The sequence below is a fragment of the Aythya ferina genome (assembly GCF_964211825.1).
Source record: "Aythya ferina genome assembly, chromosome: 19".
NCBI lineage: Eukaryota > Metazoa > Chordata > Aves > Anseriformes > Anatidae > Aythya > Aythya ferina.
This window is the reverse complement of record NC_140309.1, coordinates 3,875,205-3,894,744: the sequence shown is the minus strand read 5'-3', so window position 1 is coordinate 3,894,744 and position 19,540 is coordinate 3,875,205. Positions and strand designations below refer to the sequence as shown.

The 19,540-nt window shown below is 44.3% G+C and overlaps 1 long non-coding RNA gene across 1 annotated transcript in view; it reads left to right on the top strand.

The window, feature by feature from the left end:
• The first annotated feature begins 303 nt into the window (after positions 1-303).
• The window catches only part of LOC311421276, a 26,906-nt gene continuing 7,669 nt past the window's right edge, over positions 304-19,540 (top strand). The window contains exons 1-5 of the long non-coding RNA XR_014684782.1: positions 304-420; positions 10,079-10,194; positions 12,697-12,821; positions 12,899-12,953; positions 16,484-16,613. This is a non-coding gene — a long non-coding RNA (uncharacterized lncRNA). The remainder of the gene's footprint in view (positions 421-10,078; positions 10,195-12,696; positions 12,822-12,898; positions 12,954-16,483; positions 16,614-19,540) is intronic.

The following is a 19,540-nucleotide window of genomic DNA, read 5'->3' as shown; positions in this document are numbered from 1 at the left end:
TAAGTGTGAATTATACAAGGTATGTCAGCTCGGTGTCTACAAATGCCTTCCCCAGTGCTGCACAGGGGTGCTGGGGAGAAATGTGTGGCCCTGAAAGTCTGTACACCCGTACACCTCTCATAGCCCTGATACAGGTCGAGGTGCTCTTCAGCCATGAGTTCATGGCAGCGTTTTCTATCCTGGATATAGGTTTGCTGGCTGTAAAAGGAAAGACAGATGCCTTACCTGTATTTCTTTGTGATTTCTTTCCAGGAATACTTACTGAGAGGAATATTTCCATGGTAAATAATTGCCTTTGCCAGAACAAGTGAAAAGGAGGTGTGCCCATGCCATAAACCTGCACGCTTCCCCCAGCACATCCTTGTGTTTGGCCATGCTGCTGCCAGGGAGGGGAGCTGGCTGGGTCTATGTTTATCCCAGGTAAGCACCTACCTTTCTCCTAACTATATCCCAGCCTTACTAAGTTTTAAACCTGTAGCTGTATGAAGGCCAGATCCTCTCTCAGGACTTAGTATACAATGTTTTTGTTGCTTCATGTTCTTGTTTTCTTCCCTCGTCCCACAGGAAGAGGAATGGCAACCCCACAGCTCCACATGCTTTTACCAGTATATTTTCACTAACTTTGTACACTAGCTCTCCAGTCTCTGAAACCTCTGTGCAGGGAGGGCATATGTAGTCTTGTTAAAAATAAGCCATTGTTCGGTAGATTATATTGGATAAGGGCAAACATACAAAGATGAAAAGTTTCTCTTGCCTTAGCAGAACAAGATCTCTGAAATGCGTGTTTCCACAGCCTTGGGAGTCAAATGTGTGTTCCTAGTGCACAGAAGTAGCAGCAGGACCTGAAGCAGGGATAAATATGGATGAAACAGTCACGTTGATGATGGTGCTGCCATGTAATGATGCAAATTTTTCTGATTTTTTCTATCAGAAATGAGTCTTGGTGAACCAGAGTCTTGATCAAAGATAGACAGTTTGAATTCACCTCTCTCTGCTGCAGAGTAACCTACTTCCTGGTGCTACCTGATGTAATCAGAAGCAATCTGTGCAATTAGGAGTCTGCAAGACATTTTTGGATGGTGAAGCTGTCAGGTTACTGTCTCTCCAAGTTGTGTTTTATTTTCCTTAGTGCTCACAAGGTCTCTTAGTTCCTTTCAAGAGACACTTCCTACTCACAGGCTCAGCAATTATTGATGTCTTCTGTTGTCAGACAAGCAGAGTATGTGAGCATGTGTGTACTGCTTACCAGGTACATACCACTGTCCTAAATGCATCACTGAACATGTTAAAATTAGAAGCAAAAAATACATGGCTCACACAACTCATCATCCGCATGTGTAAAGAAAGGGGGAGGGTAGAAGGGGGGGAATGATCCATTTTTCTCTCCTGGTGCAGATTGCTCTTATTCCTGTTGAGAGGGCTGATCAGGAAGGATGTGTGTGTGCAGCTCACGAGTAATAGTCCTCCAGGCTTTGCAGTGGGTAAGAGGTGAGTGCATGGTGAAGCGCCTGCACTGAGCTGGGATGGGCTCGAGGCTGTGCTTGAGGCTTTGCTCCATCCCTCCCATGCAGCTGCACTCCTGGTGACACCGCAGCTGTAGCAGGAGGTGCGAGGAGCCCCCCAGACCCAACCTTTCCTCCTACTCGTGGCTCCCCGTGAGGGCTGTCACCACGTGCCAGTGCCATGCCCATTGCCATCCCTCCCCGTGCTCGGTGCACTCACATTGAGCCAAATTCATCTAAAAACTTGCATGTGCGTAGATTTTCTGCTAGTTTTGCCTTGCTGGCTGACTCTGGACCAGTTGCATCACTGTGATCCTGGTTCAGGTTCTGTGTGCTGCTTCAGAGGTGAATTGCTGGCTTACCTCTTATACAGGGACAAAAGCATCCTTCTGGCTGTAGCTGCTTTAAATAATGGCTCTTTTTGCAATGGCAAAGGGTGAAGCAGTTTCTCCTGCACAGCCTTTTCTGAGAGAAGAGCGGAAAGTGGCAGAGCAAGTGTCACATATGGTTGCAATAGTCTCAGAGCAGGAGCTTCAGAGTTATTCATAACAGTTGAGCACGTAATTGTGCATAATGCAGCAGAAACGCTTCTCTTCTTGTGATTGAAAGGCATTTGCTGTTGATTGGTGTGTAACTGTTGTACCTGGGAGTATCTAGGGGCTGTGAATCTGAAACATTTCAGGCACGAGTGCTTATCAGTGACATCTGAAAACAGTGGAGCAAAATGGCCTCGCGACAAATGCAAGCAGGACAAATAACGACCTTTACAAGACAGTTTTATAGAACAGGATAAACAACAGGGGCTGGATCCTCAGCCGTAGTAAACCATCCTGTCTGTGCTGATGCTGCCAGCCGAGGTGCTGATCCTTGGAGATCTATAGAAATGTCACACAGCAACAGCTGCCTTTTTGCTTTGTGGCTGCAGTGAAATTGCTATGAGCAGGCCTGAGAGCCAGGCTCAGCGTGATCAGAAGGCTGATATCACCCACCCCTGTGCCTGAGAGCTGGAGGGAAGTGCTTCCTAACGGCAAACCTTTACTTACATTGAGTCATCGTGGAGCGAGCAAAGCAGGTGAGCTTGGACAAAGTGCAAGGGATGCAACGTTCATGTCATCACTGCAAACCCAGGGGCTGATTATTTCTGCTTATTTCCCTTATTTCTTTTAATTCTCCCCATGGACCAAATGATGACCCCAGCCAGCAGGCTGGGGGTACCCATTCATTTGGAGCAGCAGGACAAAAGCACTGAAAGTCGTGGAGTGCACTCAGGAACTCTGGTTGCTTCCTAGTGGACAAGAACGGCCTGCTGATGCAGTCATTTATTAACTTGTACACCTTCTCCATAGTCCCAGTATAAAATCTGAGATCTGAGGTGGTGTTAGGGTGCAAACGAACTTCAGCTGTGCTCAGATTTCAATCACAGAGGAAACCTGCGCTGCTCCTTTTGCCAGGCTTCTATTTAGGTAAGGAGTCCAGTCCGCAGAGCTGCTGATTTAAGACTTTTACCTGTGTGAAATTCACTTTGAAGAGTAATATTGGTAAAAAGGGAAGCTGGCTTGCTCTCCTAAATTAAGCAATTAGTCTTAGACACAGCCCTCTCTGTGAAGGAGTTGGAAGTTCATCCTCACACTGAGATGGAAGATGGTTTAACAAGGTGTTTTACAAAGTGTAGGTGGATAAATTTCTGAAGCATATCTGTATAAACCTGCTGTAAAGGCTGTGCAGAGGTTAAGTAGATAGATAACTTTATAGAAGCTGAATAATCACACTGTCTGTTACTCTATATAATCTTGCTGGAAAGCATATTTTTCTGCAGAGCAATGATACAGAAGATATTTGTGTGTAGCGATTACAGCAGTAGAAATCAATTGCACACAGCAAATAATTTGTTAGCACAGGGATGCACATTATATCATCAATAAAGGGATTAGTTTGTTGGACTATAATGAGGGTGAGAAGAAAGCAAACTTCACGCTGGTGTAGCTAGCCCAGTCATAATATTGGCAACAAATTCATCTAGTGTGCATCCCTCTGAAGAAGAATATGGTCTTGCGTGTTTTATACTGAAGGTTTCCTTTACACCCACTGACTCTATACATTCTGTGCATCTTCTGGGTATGCTACAAGTGTCTACTCATTAGCTCCTCGAGACTAATACTTAGCCTAGATTTAAGGAACACAGGACAGGAGCTTTGCCTCTGTGCTTCCCCTCCCCAGGGAGCTGCGGGGAGCAGCGTGGCCACCCCTCGGCCTCCTCTCCTCCAGGCTGGGCAGCCCAGGCGTCCTCAGCCTCTCCTCTGAGGATGTGCCCTCCAGCCCCTTCACCAGCTTTGCCGTCCTCCTCTGGATGTGCTCAAGCACCTCAGGGACCTTTTTATATTGGGGAGCCCAGAACTGCACACGATGCTCAAGGCGAGGCTGCAGCAGCACAAAATGCAGCAGGAGAATCCCCTCTGGGGCTGTCCACGCTGTGCTTCATGCGCCCCAATGTGTGGTTTGTCCCCTTGGCTGCCAGGGCTCCCGATGCCACCGGCCCCCCAGCCCCTTTCCCCTGAGCTGCCCCCCAGCCCTGCTCTGTCCCAGGGGCAGCACCCGGTGTTCCCTGTGCTCAGCTTCAGCAGATGCAGGTAGGGTAATCGGTTTCTTTTTTTCTGTTCATTATTAACCCGTCTTCTTGGATTAGATACTCTTAAGGGAAGGCACAGTCCCTTATCCTTAGCTTGGATGGGGCCCCGAGGTGCTAATCTCCACTGAGCTCCTCTTACTCGGATCCCACTCCCTTGTTGCACGTACGCTGTGCTGTGACAGTCACAAATCATGCTGGAAGCAGCCTCCCCAAACACCTGTGAGGTGGGTTGGTTTAATTATCCTTGCTGCGGAGTGGGTTTTACAAGTGTGCTGCTGATGGCACGAGCTCAAGGTCACCTGAAGAGACTGTGACTTCTTGGCTGAAAACAGATGTCGGGCTCTGCCTCTTCTCCCCTCCACACACCCCACACTTCTGAGCTGCAGCAGAAAATCCCTCACTGAAGCCCTCCGGAAGGTCTCTGACTCCTCTCTGCAACTCCCCAGTGCATAGGGGATGGGCTGGTACGTGTTTGTGCTCTGCAGAGGGGCAAATACAGGTGAGGCAGGGTGAGATGTCTTCTCTTAGAGAGGCTCTTCTGTTCTGAGTGAGTCCCATGGTCAAGGGCAGCTCCGGTGCGAAGCTCTGCAGGGGCTGATAGTGCTGAAGGCTGAGATTTGTCATAACACAAATCCTCTGTATCAGGTAGGAATGTGTCTTTCCTTACTCCAGCTTGGAGGATGAGTTTAAAACTACCCACTTGGGGAGCAAAGCCCAAAAAAATGAGGAGGCAGCTGAAAAGGCAAGATGTGCATCAGCAGGGAAAAATAATCCCTCCTGATTCTGGCAGGTAACTGGAAATCCCAGTGCATGGGATTATCGTTACATAAATAAGGTGTAAACAAACTCAGTGGCAGTGGAATGCCTATATCCTTTAGCCTTCTTACAAATCAAACCTGCTCTGGCAGGATTCAATTATTTCTGTGATCTCACCTTAGCTGGGGATTAACTGACACCAGAAATCAGGAGCCCTTTATATTTGAATCTGTACATATACTTGCTGGGGTTGGCTTTTGCTGCAAGTAGTAGAAGGAAGATACCAGGCCCTAAAATACTTTAGCTTTCAGGGCTACCATGAGGCCCATTTGATTTTTACAGTCAGCCAACAGTCAGGTGTGGATTCTTCTGGAGCAACTGGAGGTTGTAGTTTCTTGGCTAAGAAAAAGAATATGACACATCCCAACATATACCAGGAGCTGGGAGAGAACAGCAGAGAGAACAGAAAGGATCTCTCATTTTGCCTTCTAGTGTGAGGAGGTGTTTTCTGCAAGTTAGTTAATTATCCTCAGGATCAGTCAGAAGGTGTTCCTAATTCCTTGGCCCATTTTGTTGATAGCTGAAGAAAAAAAAAAAAATCAAGGCTATTTTGGGAACTGTCCTGCTTCTGATGGCTCACGCTGTGCACCTTACAGTCATGGGCTTGCCAGAAGCTGAGGATTATTCCCTTAGGGGCAAAGTGTATGACATGGGGTGGAAAGGCAGGAGGGTGGCAATAGCCAAGTCTCTGACCTAGGAGAAAAGAAAGGGAAATCACAGCTGAGTTATTACTAAAAGCAGAAACACATGTAAATCCTACCTCGGCTGCCCTATTCTGGGTAGCTTCCAGACATTTAATTGGTTAAGACAGATATATGGCACTGTCACTATCTGCTGGGGACCCATATAAATCGTCAGTGGTGGTTTCTTTTGCCATTTCATGTAGCCATGTCTGATGGCTTGAGTGTTATAGGAAGGAAGCAAGATACAACTCATCCTGTCAGGGGCTGCTCTGTATTGTAATTGCAGTATCTATAAGGAGTGTCAGGGCTGGATTATTGGAGATGTCAGAAACAAAATGGGAGAGATTAAATGGGCACAAAGAGCTGCAAAATGAGGAGGTAATTGCACTTCATGAGAGTGCAAAGATAACATTGGGAATGTAGATCTCAAACAGTGCTGTGTGGAGCTCAGAGTGCATGCTTCGTGTCCCCTCGGTGCTAAGTGGGCTCCTGGGAGCACAGACCCCTGCCCGGCCCCGAGGAGCTGTCTGTTTGGTGGGCACGGCCCTGCTGAGCTCATTGAGGAGGACACCGTGCTCCTCCTGCCAGCAATAGCACAGAAAGAGGTGAACCCTGCTGAATTTCAAGTGCACTTTAACAGCTGCATGTTACCCAGCCTTTTAAATGAAGAAAACCATCGCCCCGATGAATACAAAACCAGGGAAGACACGCAGGTGATTCTGCACGGACGGTTTGAACGGGCACATCTCCAGACGTAATGGCAAGCGTGCTGCCTGGTGTACAGCACCTCACGGACCTCAGCCTGGGGCCAGTTCTGGGCTTTTCCATCACCTTCATCACCTTCTGAAATGCCAGGTAAGCCAACCCAAATTAACCATGGGTTGGTAGGAAGCCGTGGTATTGTTGAGGAGAGGCGCAGAGCATGAGCATTTTGCCTTCTTGCAGATGCCGGTTGCCTACTGCCACACTGAAACAGCATGAGGGCTCTTCTGGTTGTCACTTATTTGTGGTCCCTTCTCATTACTTGAAAATCTCTGTGTGCAGAAAGATTTCTGAACGATGTTTACTGTTATTGGACAGTAATCAAATGTATTTGTTTTCCTTCAGCTCCTGTTTTCTCTGGCTGCGTGGCACTTTGGGAGATCGCTAGGCTGGCCGCAGAGCAGGGCTTGCTGCCTGTGTAAAGCTGCTGGCACAGCCAGAGGATGTCTGGAATGACTGCTCTACTCCAAGGAGCCACTTAGAGTCCCTTTATAAGGGATGGAGGAAAACAAGACCCTCCAGGGTTCAGTTCAGTGTTTTAGGCAGTGGCTGCAAGCGGGGGGTGGACTGCTGTGGTGCTTCCATAGGCTCTGCTGACTATAAAGGGAGCCAAGGCAGCTCACTGACACTTCGGGTGCTACGAGATGAATTTAACCCTAGCATACACCAAGCTGTATAGAGGAGTGGTTGGGTGTGCTTGGATTGTTTCCATGTTAGTGAGCCAGGCAGTGCAGCTGCCTTCCCAACTCCCCCCCGGATAGTCAGCTAGCCTTTTAAGAAGCTTCCCGCAGGACCACATTTTAAGAGTAGCATAAACTTGCTGTTTTCCCTAAGATAAATCACTCTTCCTGTTTATTGTTTGGCCCCATTATTGTGATATTTGATCTCTTGAGCATTTGAGCCTCTAATGAAGCCCTTTGTGTGATGCTGCAGTGAGGCTCAGAGGTGGCATCGTGCCTGTTGTCCAGGGGAGGAAGTGGGCGCAGCCTCCAGGCCAGGAATGAAATTGTGAACAGATGAATTGTGCTTGATAGAAATCAAACTGCCTATAGAAAGTCATGGACTGCATGGCTTCCCCAAAGTCAAACAGGGAATAAGGGGGGCAAAGAACAGTCCCAGCAAAGGGTTAGAAGGGGTTAGCATGGTCCGATCCATAACTGGCTTCTTGCACTCCAGCCTGGTTGTTTCTCTGTTGAAGTCTGATGTTTTATTTTCTTCTCTCTTGCTTTGTTCTGCTTACCCTTTCATGGACTGAAATAGAATGGTCTGGGATTATTACTGGGAAATTCAAAGCAGCAGTGAGGTCCTGCTATTAGAATAGTGTTTACATTTACATTCTTGTGCATCCTTGCTGTTTATGTTCTATTGCTTGATATTTTGAAGGGATGAGTATTACAGATCTGAATGGCTGATTGCTTCTGAGGTTTGGATATGTATAAAATAGCAGCAGTCCTGGATGGCGGAGAGCAGCTGCTCAGCACTTCCTGGGACATGATTGAGCCCTGTCTTTTTATTACCATATGCAGTTTAATGGGAAAATAGGTAGGATGAGGTGGTGAAACTCATGCCTGTACCTGATAAACACATGACCGACGTTGTTCATGGAGAGAGAAACTGTAACAGAAACCATGAGACAAATGCCAAGTGGCACACATAGCCAGAACACAAGTCCTTCTGTTAATGCTTTCTAATGGATTTGGGATTTTTGGATTGCAAATCTTACTTGTATTCTATAGCAGCACTCTCAGAATTCTAAAACATTGCTGAAATGGTCACAGACAAGGGCGGGCCTTCAATAATAGGTGCTATATGCAAGGACTAGAAGATGGCCTAATGCTTCAGGATCAAAACTTAGGAGAGGGAAGGAAGGTCCTGCTTTGGAGGTACGATGTTAGGATGGTTGGGGCAGAAGTGAGACATGGCATAGGGACAGCTGCAGTGAGAGTTTGCTCACTGGTTAATGGTATGGAGATGGGCACAAAATGCTGAAAGTGCAAACAAGCAGCATGTGCTTGCTGTGATGCAGAAACAGGCGGTTCTAGCGAGGTGATGAGGTAGCTATGGTTGCAGAAGCAATGGAGAGAACAGGATGTTCGTCAGCCAATTCAGAGTAGGACAGTGCTGTAAGCAAGGAAAGCGAAGCAGATGAGCACTGGTCCTCAGCTGGAATGTCAACTGGTTGATGCTATCTGCTGCTGTTTCTGGGTCAGATTACAGCAGGGCTCTTTCTTGTGTGCATCTGGCAATGTGCATGGCAATATGCAGGCAACACTACCACTACCCTACCTAAAATCAGCAGACTACATTCCTGACAGAGAAGGGACTAAAGTACTTCTTACTCACAATGTCCCTACAGTTGTGGTCAGTGCAGCATCCCTGGCTGCTTGGCCGTGTCTCTCCCACACATGCTGCCAAGCCAAAGCCAAACATCAGCATCTCTCTTTTCAGAGCACAGGCATGAGAGTTGGTTTGGAGTCTGTGGCTATTCCTAGCTACCTACCATCCTTCTTTTCTCTGAAGGGTTCAAGGACATCTTTCTCTTTCCCCATAGTGAGGAGGTTAGCGTGGCTTTTCTACACATTGAGGAAGATGTGCACTTTCTTTATGAAATGCCTCTAATGTTTTTTCTCACGAAGCTTCATGTTTAATAAAGACATGTTGCATCAGGCAAGACTGTTTACTAGCAGTTAATTGGAATGCACTTGGGGCCAGTAACCAACTTTATATGGGATCTGATCAACCGTTAACCTAAATTCAGGATACCTCCCCTGGCATATGTAGAGTGGGCTTAAAATCTAGCCCTGTTAGTTTAGTTAGTAAAATCTAGCCATGTTAGCCCTGTTAGCCCTGGCATGGCTTCTCATTTGCATCACTATTCAAATCCTTGGAGTTGAGCTTTGCAAAGGAGAAGGAATTTGGCCACATGCCTTTCCTTCATTGCCAATTTGGATGAAATGATGTTTGATGTATGTAGGTAACACTATCAAGTCAACTGAAGTGGACAAAGGTTAAGTATGCACTGCAGGCAATTATCCATTAGTATAAAAGCTCCTTGGTATAACATTTATATGCTGCAATGCCAAAAAACCTGGACATTATGATAGCTTTTGCAAAACTGTATAATTCATGCATTATAGCTCTGCTTTTGATGTTTAATATTTCAGAAATAATGGAACACATTTCGTCAGGAAATGCAACATGTGAAATGCAGTAGGTATAAATACGCACTTAATTGAAGCAGAGGTCTCCTTTGCTTGCTGTGAAGCTCTTCCTAACTTCATAAATGTTCAGGAATATTTAGTTTAAGGAAGTCTTTGAAATGGTAACTCTGAGATGAACCATTGCTAGAAGTCTCTGTGGCTGACACGCAGAGGGGAAATCACATCCCCATGAGACACGGAGAGAGAGCTTAGCTGTACTGCTGTGAGATCAGGATTTCTCCTACAATCTCTAGTGCCAGACTTCAGTGACTTTCTTGTCAGCAATGTCCGTGAAACCTAGAAAATCCAATTTAAGGTTGAAAGGATTAATAACTGGCTATTACCACACATTGCCTGACAAAATAACTCTGTCTTGTTTTGTATTAAGCAAATGGTTCTTGGGCATCAGTGTGTGTGATGCTTGTGAAACTCTTCGTAATTCTCTGGTGCTTATGGTCAATATTATATTTCATTTTTTTCCAACTGAAGCAGTAAGTTGGGACACGACCACCTAGAAGACCACACGTTCAGGTGCTTCACACCTTCAGGAGCTTTGTGATTTTGGGACTTCAGCCTCCATCTCTAAGTTTCTTGAAATCCAACAGGTGTTTTTTTTTTTTGTTTTTTTGTTTTTTTGTTTGTTTTTTTTTCTTTTGTTGTTGTTGTTTGTTGCTGTTCATTTTTTTACACAATATTGGGATGACAGATCCAAGGATCTGTGGACAGATGGTGAGAAGGGAAAATTTTGAAATGTACAATTTTCCAAATCCACCTTAGAGCTGTGAGCTTGTTGATGTCTGATTTATCTTACTGTGGTTGTGTCCTACTCACCTTAAGAACCACTGTTAAAGTATTTGAATGATCATAAAAGTCCAGACAGTCCAGCTTTGTGAAGAAGTAAGCCAACAAGAAAAGTTGAGGCCAATCCACTTGGCCACCTGGGACACCGGTACATGTATCCTGTCCTAGTGTAATCGTGCAACTCTTTTTCCTGCAGAAGAAGTACATTGTGTGAAAAGTCTCAAGTAATAAATCCAAAAGGGTCAAGAAACACCAGGGAAATGCAGTAATTCTGTGAATGATGATTTAAATCCAGCATCTGCTCTTCAGCCCAGTCTGATCACACGACCATGGGGGCTGTGGGGCTGGCGATGTTGCCGTCAGCACCAAGGCCCATTTCCACTGCTCTCAGAGTAGAAAGAAGACAGTGCAAGTACGAATTAGTTTTTCTGGACTCTAATAGCTCTCAGTGTGTTTGCTGGTCTATTTGTGATCCTTTCATAATCTTGGAAAGAAAGGACCCTGATAAAATAGCCATTGAAGTCAATTAGTTATTTTGTACATCTCTCCAGGCCCTGGATGAGGTCCAGCCTAAATACCCAATCTACATTTTCATGAGTCATTGCAGGAGCTAGAACATATCAAGACAGGTATAATTTTCAGTTTCAGCATGAATTTTGCTACCTTCCACAATGGCTCTGGCCAGGTCAATCTACTTTTCCATTATGGACAAGGTTGATCTTTTTTCCCTACAGCACATTGCTCAAATTATATGCATAGTCATAAACCATTTTCCAGTGAGTCAGGCCTTGGTACTAAAGCATGTATGGTTCATGCATCTGTTCTTTTGTAAATCTGCTGGTGTTTCCACACAGACTGCTCAAGAAGCAGGAAAGACACAGAAACATCTGTTTAGAGTTTTAAGCAGCTTGTTAGATGAATTCAGCACCTGGGTTTCCTGCGGTGAGTCGGCTATGCTCTCCTCAGTATGTATGAGAAAGGAAGAAATACAATACTCGTAGGGATCCATGCTCTCCGCAGTTCATGGTAGATTGCTCTGGGTAATTTCTGCCAGTGCCAGTGGGATCCACCAGTGCAAAACCTCCAAAAGAAATAGGGGAATAGTGCTCCGAGAGGGGAAGGTTTACTGTGCTAAATGCCAATAAACCAGATTCTGTCTGTGGAATTGAGCCAGTACAGAACTTTAATTTTAAATATTATGGCTTATGTTCACAGTAGTTCTGACAAAGTCACTGTACCTGGTGATAAAGTCCCAGTCCCCAAACAGTTTTCCTTCCAAGCCTTTTCCTCCCCTTCCCCACAAGTGAGAAGGACCTCTTTGGTTGAGATGAATGCTGACCACGCCACAAAACCAGTGTGAGGGGCCCAGCTCTGACAAAGAAAATGCAAAGCAACTGCACTATGACAGGTTAGTTGTTTTGACAATCCTGTTTTCTTTCCTCTGTATACCATATTAGACATGAGTCAATGTCAATGGCTAGTTTGCCACAGCAGGGAGATTTTCCATTTAAGTAAATTCACTTTAACGCATGCAGGGGATCCAGGAGTGCATCCATTCTGCCTGCTGAAAGGACCTTGTGTGCATGGAACGGGAAAAGCAGGCTTACGAGGCAAGCTGTTGGTTGCAATAACATGTTTTGTTCCTTGCTAACTCCAGGGTCAGGCTGTCTCAACTGTGTTAATATGCTCATGTAGCAACCCATGTACAGAAATACAGAAACAGCTGAAGAATTTCTGCTGTACCTAGGGCACGCTGCACCTTACCCCACAGTCAGCATACAACAAATTGGCTCACGGCCCGTTGCAGAGCCCACACACTCCCCAGGAGCCCACAGTTTTGCTCTCTCATGGGCTGAATTCCTTCCATCCTGTGGTCTTGTCCCTTCCAGCACCACTGATGTTCAGGAAGAAATGAGGCTGTGTCTGTCCAGTGTGTTTTCATTCCTCTGCAGTAACCTGGATGTGAGGTTTTGTCTTGTGTAGTTAGGATGTTCACTGAACTATTTCTGTCTTTTCTGAGTGATTTTGATTATTATGTATAACAGTGCACACTCTCCAGTGGATAAAAGCCTCTAATTCTATTTTATCCAACTCAGAGAGCAATCTCAACAACTGGCTGTTGCCTGTATTATTCAGTAACAGCTATGGCATGTATTATTGCATATGATATGAAGGACTTTGTAATAAATATTTAGTGTTCCTTTAATCTGTCTGTTCTTATATCATGTTCTCCAGATAATTCCCTGCTCCACCATGTACTATTTAATAATTCTTTTTCTGCCAATCTGTTCTTCTCTTTCATATAGACACATGTGCCCGCCTGCCCTGGGACATGCTTTCTGTCGGTCTCCCTTCCTGAGCACTCTTCAAAGTCTTGGGTTTTCGTGACTATATCGTTAAAAGGAAAAGCATTTGTTGCTTGTGTGAATTTGTGAGTAGCTATAAACTGTCTTGTGTTTAGATCCCAGCCATTTGGTGCACAGTAATAATTTTTTTTTTCCTGAACAGAGGCCAAAGGCCTTCAGGGGACAACGTGATCTGGCGCCGCAGGCACAAGTAGATGGTTGGTGATATTTCTGTTTCTGCTACTGATTGGTTTGTCTGATCCCAATCACTCGGTGCCACTTGTTTCATCTCCGCCCTTGCCTGGGTGGATTACAGCCCATCAGGGAAGGGGCTCTTCCTGTGGGAAGGTGAACTTTGGGCAGCAGGCATCGCTGCCATGCAGGTACCAAGAGGTCCAGCTTCCCCAGGGGCCTGTCTTCAACAGTGACTGTTTTAAATTGGCTTTCTTACACCTGTGGCAATGAGGACCACACTGAAAATGAGGCAGGGTTCTTCACTTGACTTGCATTTCCCGTGGTGAAAACACCATGTGAAGAGACAAGTGGTTGTAAATCAGGACATGCCTTTTCCTATATGGCTTCTCCCCTAGTCAGGACTGACATAAGAAGTCAGACGTATCCATGGCATGTGTTCTCTGCTACCTTAATTTGGGGCTGTTAACCCACAAGGAACAAAGATGTGAGAGATGTGAAGGGGATGTCATGATGAAAGGAACAGTGAAAGAAGCTCAACAGAAAAGAAGTACATAATGATATGATGCTTCAATACTTGAAAGTTGGTTACTTGTACTGCAAGTCATGATTTATTATAATTAACTAGTTCTACAAAACCTACTAATGAAATCATGCCAGTATTTCTTAAAAAAGGAAATAATGCTGAACCAAAGAAGACATGAAAAGAGTTCTGATCATCTATTAATAGTGCAGCAGTCCTATTTTGAAAAGATCCCCAAATTCTTGTGGGGTGGCATTATACACTAACCTCTTTAAAGAACACTTAGTGCACCTTAGTAGTATCTATTATAGAATATGGGATTTTAATTGCTTTATTATAAAAGAAAGCAATATTCACCCTTTTATGAATTTTGATTTAATGACTTTAGCACATTCATTATTAGTTCATTATGGTTCTGTGGAATTGAGGCCTCCTGAGTTAAAAGGATGTCCCCACACTAAGCTGGCCTCAATTAAAATGTAATCATATTGTGGTTAATCTCAAGGACTTGCTCTGTGAGCGCAGGGGGATGCAAGGGAGAAAGGCGGTGGGGAACACAGGGAGGAAACAGACATGCAAAGAGGTAGGATTTGCACTGGTGAAAAGCTGTTTAATTCCAGTTCTGAAAATGTCCTGAGCTATAATCTGAAATTGCATTCTTAGTTTGACCCATAATATCACATGCTCAAAGCCACAGGTAGATCTTTCTTTTTCTTTCTCTCTCTTTCTTTCTTTCTTTCTTTCTTTCTTTCTTTCTTTCTTTCTTTCTTTCTTTCTTTCTTTCTTTCTTTCTTTCTTTCTTTCTTTCTTTCTTTCTTTCTTTCTTTCTAAATTATTATTATTAAGAAAAACCACTGATCTTTAGCAATAAAGGGAAATCCTATTTATGACAGTTTGGCCAGTGTCTGCTCTGGGCATGAAGCCATCAGAGGTTCATAGTACGAAACGAGGGTTCTGCAGGTGCCAGTGAGGCTTGGCATGGGACTGGGGGTAGTTTCTTGCACAGAGTCACTTCTGGACTGGGACCCATATGTATGGACAAATGGGAAGAACAGAGAAGCCCTCTTGCATGGTTAAATGGCAGTGTTCAAAATCCTATAGAAAATAGAAATAGTTATTGGAGGAACAGCAGTATTTCTGGGGAAGGACAGCTGCATCAGTAGCAGTTCTGGCTCTGTCCCCATATTTCCTAGGTTGGACACGCAGGAAAGCCCCTCTCCTTTTGAGCTTTACCCTTCCGTATTTGACCAAGGGGCCACGTTAAGAAAACCAGCAAGTTTTGATGATCTGGAAGAAGATGAGAAATTCAGCTCGCAAGTGATTTGGCTGAAATATTTCCTCTTTGATGTTTTGCCATACTGAACAGTATAATAGCCCTTCCAGAAGAACACTCCAAGCAGAGCTATTTTGGGATTACTTTTCTCCTTTAGCTTTCATCCTGTGGTTTTCCTGTATCTTCTTTTTATCTCCCTGATCTCAATGAAAACGTCTCAAGCTCTCACCAACCACTTCTAATGTTTCAAGATTCCCTTCAAGCTTAGATCTTGGGTATAAATAAGAGGTCTTGTTAGTAAAGCTGGAGTGCTTTGTAACGATTGTTTGAAAAGCTTTATATTTTTTTTGGTTCTGCAGTAGAGCCAGACCTGGAATCTGTGAGGCCCAAAGCTGAGGAAAACAGGGAGAAGCTGCGTGCCTGTGTGTTGCAGAGCAAGTATTTGTAATGTAGGGGTTAGTAAGGATTTCCATGATAGGTTTCCATTTAGAAAATCAGACCTTCAGTGAGTATAAAATGGAGTGCTATTTTCAATTTCAGTTCATAATTTGATGTAATTTGAACTAAATAGTTGGAAGAAAAAAGAACTCTAATCTCCAGAGAAACTAGAATCCTGCTTTCACACAATGTCCCTGTTAACATTTTGAAGAACAGCAATTCTTAAAGCATAGAAGGAGAGGTTTGTTTCTGTAAGAGTGGAAAGTAAATCTTGTCTAAAAGGTCAGTTATCAGGAACAAACCCCACCAGATTTTGTGCCATATTGTTTAATTATAATGGAGGATAATTACTATGGGAACATCAGTAACAGCAGTAATGTCAATATTTCATAAAGCTTTTATAGATTACAGGAATAGATTGGAAAGTGTTGTAGTTCATGAAATAGCAAAAGCTGCTTGGGAAAATTATATTTTTATGGCAATGACTCATGTGGAGCTTTACACCACCTTTCTGGCCTGTAGTGGTCTCTTCATCAGTTTACATCTCCAATGAGTCTTTCATTTTTCCAAATTTCAGAAGTCTTGTAATTACTATTATATGTTGCTGATGATCGAAGGTCAGGCCAGAAGCATTAAGTTTGCCAAATGAAATTCGATGTGTGCAACATTGACTCTGTACCCTTAATGTTCTCTGAACTGAGGCACATCCATTTGCTGTGAAAAGTTATCTCTTTCTTATGCCATTTAGGGCATCGTCTTGCAAAAAAAAACAATTAATCACCAGGGATCCAGCCACTGAGTTCTTGCACAGAAAATACTCAGCACTGGCAGGACAAGATCCAGAGAGAAAACAGCTTAGGAAATTTTTTCCTTACTCTGAAAGTATGTACATATTTATGAGATGAGCTAGCTTTGGCACCTTGCAGAGCTCCTAGCTGCAAAAGCGGTAACCGCTGGAGTGATTCAGTAGCCAGTTGTGTTCAGCACAGCCAGATATGTTGCTGCTGACAGAAAATAAGAACCCCACCACAAGAAATGGATGGGAAGTGCTGTATGGTGTAAAACATGCCTTAGAGAGCAGAAACTCCTTGTCCTAAGTCCCCTGCTGGAGGTTTTTTGGGGGTTGGGACCACCTGTGATGTGTGAGGCCAAATCCAGAAGTACTGCTGCTTTGTAAGTACAACAATAACTTATCAATCACATCAACACAACCAAACTGTCATTAATACGTTCGTGTTTCTGAAATGATTCAGAGAACAGGAACATATTTCAGAGTGTAAGTCTGTGGGAAATGATTTGAGTATTATTTTTTGCTTGTCCAGATTTTGCACGATCACGTTTCTACGTGTGGATGTGGTGGTTTCTAATCTCATGGCTTCAAAGATGTCTGTTCCAGATATTCCTGGTATGGTTATGAGGTGGATGCTTCTTCCTGACGAGACGCGTGTTCAAGTAAGTCCATGATTCTCCTATTTTTTTTCTGAAAATATTGCAGAGCAACTTCAGATTCTGTGGATTCTGGTGACAAGACACCAAGATTAACAAACCTAGTTTGTGCATGGCAAATGTGCTCTTTTTTTCAGTATTTATGCAACTTCATTATGCGCTTTTTGGTAGAAGTGATTATAGCTACTTTTAAGAGCTTAATTCCCAGAATGGAGCAGAAGGCTGTGAAGTTGCCTGTGTGTCGGCTTTCTGCCTGCTGCTGCCTGGCACCTGGGAATCAAAACAGAGATGTGTTTGCAGAGAATAGTTCCCCATGGCACATTTACATTTCACAGAACAGCCAGACCGACATCCTTCCCCTCTTTCTTGCCATCCCCTCAACCTGGAAGCTGCAAGGGAGGTTGCTGAGCACACGAAGCCTTTGGCTCCAAGGCCGTTGTGCTTATGCTGGGGCTTTTTCTGAGGCAGAGCTGTGTTTTGCTTTCCAGGCCATGTATACCTATATATGCAGTGTGGATAGTAACTGTCTTAGAGGCAGTGACTTCCGTGTGCCCCTGAGTGATCACCGAAGTCCTCCAACGAGAAATTGGTATCTCACACTCTGTGTACGCATGTACAGTAGATAGTGTGAGACGCTTGGTGTTTGATGTGCTTAGAAGAGCAGGTATTGAAAATGTTGGTGAGAGATGAATGCTGTCAAACACTATCTCTGCTTTTGATTAGTTTGCAAAGATGAGTAATTGAATCCCAACAGCCTTCCTGCACTGTAGCCATCTTCATCTTTCATCTTTCCCTGGGCATCCCTTACCAAGCGTAAACATACCTGCACTTTGGTCTGTAGAGCTGAGCGAGTCATTTCCAGAGAGAGATTGCACTTCCTTATCCCTCGGTAAGCTTAAAAAAGGTAAAAATTATTGTACTATGGGTGCTTTGGTCATGAAGAGAAAGTGATGCTAGATACGAACAGAAGAAACTCCTCTTATCCCTGAGAATTTTTAAGCATTAAATTAATTCCCCTATCTCTTGGTGTGTTAATGGGAAGGCTTTCAGCTCTGTGTTAGACAGAGGTCCACATTTGCATTTAGATGGAGCTATTTTAAGGATTGTAGTATACATAGCAGCCTGTATCACATTTACAATAGAATCTGTAAGATAAAATTAATATCTAGTAAGTGGTTGTTTTTCCAGTTTTGTTATAATCAGAACCAGTAACTCAAGTGGTATAATCTGACATAATAAATACGAGAGCCATTCACTTGAGAGATATCTTATCCACCCACGAGGAGGAATACAGTCCTTAACCAGTGAAGTGGGTTATATTTTCTACCTTTCACAAGACAGCCATGAAGTGCTGCATCCAGGGCTGTGCCTGCCAACGATACCCCAAAGACTTTTTTCTTGTGTAAAACAACCTGCTGCCTCGCCGAGAGAAACACTTTTCCCCACCAGGCAGGAAACCACGGCAGGGCAGCTGGTGTCAGGTGAAGCAGTGCAGGGGCCTCAAATCCTTCCATTTCTCTCTGTCCCACAGATGGCTTCTCACAGGCATTTCTCAAACCCTCCAGGGGTCCGTGCTAAGTCATTGCCGCTGGCTCCGCATGCTGCTGATTTCCAGAAACATCAGCCTCGGCAGGACTTGAGCAATGCTCAGGGTTTCTCTGAGCTGCTTCTGAAGTGGGCTGCCTGAGGCAGGCTGTGGCAGGACGAGGTGTGAAGTCCGGGTTTGGGGTTTCAGCCTGGCACACACCACCCTGAGCAATCCTGGCCTGGCAGGGGCCTGCAGGATGGCAGTGGGACGGCCCTGTCTCGTCCCCAGCCAGGAGAGGACCACAGTAGCACAGTTTCGTTTGCTGTGTGTTCATTCTGGTGGCAGGGCTAGTGTGAAGCAGTGGTGCAAAATCAGTGGATTTTAGTTCAAATCCAGTCCACTTTCTCTGATAGAAATTAGCCAGCAGTGTAAGGCCTCCACATCCAGCGACAGGGAAACAATTCACTCTGGTAGCTGGGGCCACACAAAGCCACCAAGCATTTGATTGAGAAAGCACCCACAGATGAGAAGGGCCTCTCAAGGGACTTTTCAAGGGGACGTTTGTGTGACACTGCTTAAAATTACCCTGTTGAGCAGAAAGGAAAATTTTGCTGATTTTACTGCCTCTGTTTCTAGGCAAAACTCAGCCAGAGTTTCAAACTAAATGTGCTGTACTTTCCAGTTCCTTGTCAAAGATGGATATGGTATTGGTTACTTAAGGTTACTTTCGAAGCTTTTAGCAATTGTATTTTTTTAAAATTCTTTTTTAGTTTGTATACAATTCTGAAAAGCCCCTTTTGTCCTTATGATAAGATGTTGGAATATTTTAAACAATTTCCTGAAAAATGACAGTCCAAAACCTTGTAAACTAAAACAATGGTTCAGGTGGATTGAAATCCTTTACAATGTTGAAATGTTTCATATTTGTGTGACTCTGCATTTCTTATTTTAGGTTAAAATGACCAGGCAATGAGAAGTCACTATGGCATCAGAAATCAACATGTTTTTATGTTATTGAAAGTTCTTTTGACTTTTTTTCAAGTGAATCTTAGTCAAAACTGCTCAGCTGCCACAAGAAATTCCACATATATCAAATAAGCATTGCCTCATGGAAAATCCCTGTGGGAAGAATTCAGAGTACAGTGGGGATCTGTGCTCTGTCTCACCAGAAATTGCTTAGATGATGGGGAGAATTAAAAATTTATCTCCCAAGAACACATTATCAGCATTCCCAGGATCTGCACCTAGCAGAGGCCTGCTTGCCAACTCGTTTTGTTACTTCTCATGCTGACAGCTATGAGAGCGCTTCTATTTTAGTAGGAGGGCAAACATGTGAATTTCCTGGTTTCTGCCTGCCCCGTGCTGTCCTGCTGGGGGACCTGTTTGTGGATTTAAGCACTTTGGC